Raw genomic sequence first — 6,135 nt, 5'->3', positions numbered from 1 at the left:
CTCTTTTTAAAGAAGGCCAAAAATATCGTTCTTCTACTAAAGAAATTATCTTATCTCGACCAAAATGACCACCAAGTCCACTGCCATGAAGTTCATGAATTAAATGAAGTCTTAAAGAACCTTGCAGAATGCAAATGCAATTACCTTTGAAAATAAATCCATCTTGGATAAGAAAATCGTCAAATCGAGAAGACAGTTTCTTGCATTGTTCCCAAATTGTCTTAAAATCTTCATCATCAATATACAAGTCTTTGATGTAATCAAAAGCTATACTTTCACTATGAAGAGTGACAAGAAGGTGAGCAAGTCTACTCAAAGCATCAGCTACTTGGTTTAACTTACCACTCTTTTGTTTAATGGATAAGGTATACTGATTTATGGTAGATAACCATCTGTCATGCATTCTATTTACCTTAGCTGATGTCTGCAAAAACTTCAAAGCATTATTGACAATAAACTCATTATACAATAAATAAGGATGCCAATGTTTTAAAGCTTGAACAAGAGCATATAATTCAAGTTCATAATTTGACCACTTATGTTTAGCTTCAGAATTCTTCTCACTATGAAAAGCAACTGGATGGCCAATTTGAGATATTACAGCTCCAATACCAACAACAGATGCATCACAATCAATTTCAAAAGGTTTAGTAAAGTATGGAATTGCAATAACTGGTGCACTACATAAATTTTCCTTAAGAAGATTAAAACTATTATCTGCTTCTTCAGTCCAAAGAAATTTTTCTTGTTTCAAACAGTCAGTTACTCCAGCAGAAATAGAACTAAAGTTGCGAATAAAACGCCTATAGAAAGATGCCAAACCATGAAAACTTCTAACATCTTTAATACTTGTTGGAGTACACTAGTGGAAAATAGCAGTTTCGCGACCGTCAAGGCAAGTCATATATACGAGTCAAATGACTTGCTTCAACATTCGCGAAAATGGTCGTTGTTTGAGCGTCTTTTTCATCAATGACGTGGTTCTGCGGGTCGCGGAACAACCTGTATCAATGATCGATTTTAACAGTCAAGGTGTTAGGACAGACCATTATCAGTCATAGATATACATTTTAATATTAAAAAAGTAGATTCAGATTGGCTGACTGAATCTTTCTGGCCTGGCTGAGTCTGACTGAATCTCAAATGAGAATACAAATGAAGAACAAATCAAACTCAAATCAAATAATTCAAACCAAATTCAATCAAATCATACGTTCAAATGATCGTTCCATTTACGATTCATTAATTGATTGGGTCAATTTACACATAAAAGGATTTAAATCCTGAGTTCAGACCAATACAAGTCTATCTAATTAGTTGCAAGCTTAAAGACAAGTGCAACTAACCAGCAAAACCATAATGAGGCAACTAAATAACACACCAAAGGAAAATTGAATAGCTAGGGATCTAAATAAAAACCAGTGGATAATCATCAGAATTCTGATCTTCAACATCTCCTCTTCCATCAAACAATTTCACCACCGGAATAGGTTTCAAAGATAAACAACCTGGAAAAGAAACAATACAAATCCATTTAAGGCATTGAATCATAGTGAAAAGAAAATAAATAGAGTGTTCATAAGAAACTACTCAAAAGCAAAAACATGGTATGTCATACTATATGTACACAACACCTTTCATATTTAAAAATCTGTCATACTATATGTACATAAGTTTTGATAAAAATACTTTCTCATGGGACCTAAAAGAAAAGTTACTTACTTAGTAACACCTATGGTGCAACAGCATGTCCTGTTTCATCTGCACCTGGTTCAAATTACAGACACGCATACATTAGTTAAGCCATCATTAACTGCAGCATAACTGGTGAGACCAACTTCAAGATTGTATTGGGGCCACTCATGGGCATAAGATGCACATATTAAAAAGACATCAGTGGTTCCCCTTTTAACCAGACATGCACACTGAAGTATTCTACAAGAAATGAATACTTCCAAGAAGAAAGTATTCAACATAACATCAAGCTCATAGAATGGGACTTGATAAAACTGACCCTCACTCACTTACTTCATCTCTGAAAGCAGAAAATGTATCATAAAGAAAACAAAAGAAAAGGCGGTAGACATAAGACAATTAGTAACATTATTAACGCCGAAATTACATGTAGAATGTAATGCATTGAGGCCTTTATCCAGTTGCTATACGGGAAGAGATAAAAAGATCCCTATTTCATGGAAATATTGAAAATATAGCCAAAACAAACAACAAATATGAAATTGTGGTCCAGTCCCTATATTGGCATGAGTTGATATATAAGCATGTGTTCCAAAGGTTCAAACAATGTTTAAGATCAATAGTAATCTACAGGAAATATGTGCTCTAGGTCCAATGCATAAAATATGCATACTATTTTTATTTATTTATACGTTCAGAATCAAGGTGGAAATCTCTTAACTTATTTAGAGACGAATCAGTTTGTTTTCCAAGTTCCCGTGTTTGCTTCATTTTAATACCAATCCATTCTTATATCAAGGAAAACTGATTCATATGGATTTCTATAAAGAGTACAGTTTCACCCTGTAAAGGACAATTCTAGATATCAGGAATTTGCTAAACGATGGAGCTTTAAGATTGAAACATCGTTATTGCTCTCCATTGCTTATTGTGAAATGATTACACTTTTTACAGGTAATAAATGTATTGATATGGAACAAATCCAACTAACTTGTAAAGATTATTTGGTCCGCAATTATCTATTTCTTAAAATTGAAGTAGTTTTGTTTTCTACAAGAACTACCTCTACAAGTGATAAACTTTAGAAATGTACTGACCCATTCCAAACACATCATATTTGAAATATATCTTTCTAACACCTCCACTCCTTTGCTATTTTATAAACTTTTGTTGTTGCATTTTCAATACCATATACGTCTAGGCTACCTGGTACTACAAATGAGCATAAACTTTTGTTGTTGCATTTTCAATACTATATACGTCTAGGATACCTGGTACTGCAAATGAGCATAAACAACACACAAAATCATGGGAAGAATTGCAGGACAAGTGTATATTAGGAGGAATACCCTAAGTTGGAAGTGAATTTAGCACATAAAATTACCATATTTTCTTTCCTAGAACAGGGTCAAGAAATTACACCAAGATTCAATGGTGGATAAACCCACAATCCAGCAACTAACTAGTAATAAATACAAGCCATATTAAATCAGCAAGTAGATATGTGACACCAATTGACAAAACAAAGCCAGAGTAATTTCTAAATTTAGCACGATATTAAAATTAATAAGTTTCTAGACAGAAACTTCATGACAAAAGTTCATGACTACTAGAACACATGCGATCAAATTATGTTTGGTCCTAAAGTAACACATCAATTACAGAGGTTCACATATTCAATACATCCAGATTGTAGTTTGTCGAAGAGATAATTGGGGTATGAATACAAATCTAACCCCTCATATAAAACACGAAAAAATCAAGAACAATGTACAATTTTGATAGATATATCAATATATCAGTTAATCTATCAAATATTCTAGTAGTAATGAAAATCTAAACTTACCATGTAAGAGTGATAAAGTATGGCTGGGACAACTCTTTCTCTAACTAGTCTTCAACATACAAGGCTAGCAAGAACATCAACCCATAAATATGAATCAAATAGAACAGATCATGAAATTGATCCAACCACGGCTCCTCAAAAGAAAAAAAAACACTTTCAGTTTCTTTTCATGGTACCTGAGAATGACCCAACTGCAATCAACAAAAATTAAAACTGTTAATCAAAATGCAAACAATACAGAGATCAATTAAAAAAAATACACAACAGACATCCAATCAGTGAGCTAAACAGGGGACAAGCAAAGCTTTCATCCATTCAAGAAGACCCATGACTTAAACATATGAGTAAAATAGAAAATCCATACCAAAATCTAATGAAAAAATAACAACATAAATGCTTAATTAATCAAAAATATCTAGATTCAAATATCTAAAATCTGAATAAGCAAAAACAGATAAATCAAAGAAACTTTAATTTGAGAAATTGAAATCAGAGGAAGAAATAAAGTTTGTATACCTTAGAATTAATAATATCAACTCTATTCTCATCACTACCCGACCCATTGAAATATGTTGCTCACTACAAAACACTGAAATTTCAAGCTATTAGATGCATGGTATCATCGACCATGTAAATATCAGAAAATGGTAGAATACATTACGGGGTTTGTTTATTATTTACCTTCAAAGAAGAAGAAGACCTTGAATACATATCTGCTACATGAGTAGAACGATTTGGTTTACTGGTGGTTCTAGGGATTTTCTTTGATCTTATCAGTTCATGGATGGGGAGTTAAGATCAAATGATTTTGTTCCTTGATGAGGAGCTTTTACTCTTCCGGTTTGTAAGATTTATAAAAAAATAGAACAAGAGAGATCTGTGAAATAAGAAGAAGAATAAAACGAGAGGGAGAGAGAGAGAGAGATGAGTTCGGTTGTGAAGGTGAGAGAAGAAAATTAATGGAAAAGATAAGGTTCTCTTGGTTTTAACGAAGCGAGGGGGTGTTTAATCGCATCCTAAGATCAACACGAGGACTCCATCTTTAGAAAATCATGACCGGAGGAAATATGTGGAGAAGGATTTCCTAGAAAATTGATCCATAGGAAAAGCTAGGTTGACCGGTCACAGAGCGGGTCGTTAAACATGGAATAAAATAGTAATAAATTTTTTCATTCAATGACCGTTTTTGACTCTCCGGGTTATTTTTTTAAATCTGAGACAGTCTTGACCGGTCCGTGGTATATTGACTGCCATGGAGGGTCAGGATGTGGGTCAAGAAAACCCCATTTTCCACTAGTGGTAGGCCATTCAGAAATGGCTATAATATTTGAATCATATAATGAAATTCCTTGATCAGAAATAACATAACCCAAAAAAGTGACAGATGTTGCTAAGAATGTACACTTTTTAAGGTTCACATATAGCTTATTCTCAACAAGAGCTTTTGAATACTTGAGAAAGATGTTCATCTTCATTACGACTGTATATCAAAATATCATCAAAATATACTATGACGAATTTACCAAGGAAAGGTTGCAGTACCTGATTCATTAATCTCATGAAAGTGCTAGGTGCATTTAATAATCCAAAAGGCATAACTAACCATTCATATAATCCTTCACGAGTTTTGAAAGCTGTCTTCCATTCGTCTCCAATTCTAATGTGAATCTGATGATAACCACTGTGAAAATCAATCTTAGAAAAAACTTTAGACCGCACAAGCATATCAATAATATCATCCGATCTTGGTATAGGAAATCTATAAGAAATAGTGATTCTGTTGAGAGCTCTACAATCAATACACATTCTCCAACCTCCATCTTTTTTGTCAACAAGAAAAGCTGGAATAGCACAAGGACTCTTTCTCAATCTTATTAATCCTTTCTCTAATAAATCATTTACATGTCCTTGTAGAATATCATGTTCTTTGGGACTCAATCTGTAATGCGCATTATTTGGGAGAGACGTTCCAGGAATGAAATCAATTTGATGTTGTAAATCTCTCAAAGGTGGTAAATATTTTGGTAGTTCATCAGGAACTATAGCATGAAATTAATTGAGAAAGGGCTGTACCTTTTCTGGAATGACTATCATTGGCTTAGAATGTTCATGCGGATGTAGAGTATGTTCTTGCAGTTTTTCACAATGATATATATTAATGCACTTGTCTTGCCATCACTATGCTCTTTGTAAACGGCTGTAGATTTAGAAGGAACTAAAATTTTCTTCTTGCCATCCTTGAAAAAGGTATAAGTATTCTCAAAACAATTGTGTACTGCACACATATCATACTGCCAAGGCCTTCCAAGTAGTAAATACGCAGCAGTCATATTAATAACATCACACAAAACCGAATCTTGATAACCCTTAAGTGCAAACTCAACAAGAAATTTGTGAGTAATCTTTTGAGAAGAAGAGATATTTACTCATCCAACAGAATAAGTATGAGGAATCACTGGTAATCCTAGTTTTTTAACAACTTCTACAGAAATATAGTTGTCCATGCTGCCACTGTCCATGATTAGATCACAGGTAACTCCCCTAATTAAACATCTTGTTCTAAAAATACTGTTTCTCTGTGAAAAAAGAAGGTT

The 6,135-nt window shown here is 33.5% G+C and overlaps 1 long non-coding RNA gene across 1 annotated transcript; it reads right to left on the bottom strand.

Moving 5' to 3' along the window:
• Positions 1 to 1,156: 1,156 nt before the first annotated feature.
• On the bottom strand, positions 1,157 to 4,474 carry LOC113361988. The gene is made up of 5 exons (XR_003365476.1): positions 4,223 to 4,474; positions 4,058 to 4,130; positions 3,542 to 3,732; positions 1,723 to 1,767; positions 1,157 to 1,508 (listed from the first exon to the last, which is right to left on the bottom strand). It is a non-coding gene; the product is annotated as an uncharacterized LOC113361988 (long non-coding RNA).
• Positions 4,475 to 6,135: the final 1,661 nt, after the last annotated feature.

This window comes from Papaver somniferum, chromosome 3 (assembly GCF_003573695.1).
Source record: "Papaver somniferum cultivar HN1 chromosome 3, ASM357369v1, whole genome shotgun sequence".
NCBI classification, from domain to species: Eukaryota; Viridiplantae; Streptophyta; class Magnoliopsida; order Ranunculales; family Papaveraceae; genus Papaver; species Papaver somniferum.
The sequence above is the reverse complement of the archived record's forward strand: the minus strand, read 5'-3'. Positions and strand labels throughout refer to the sequence as shown.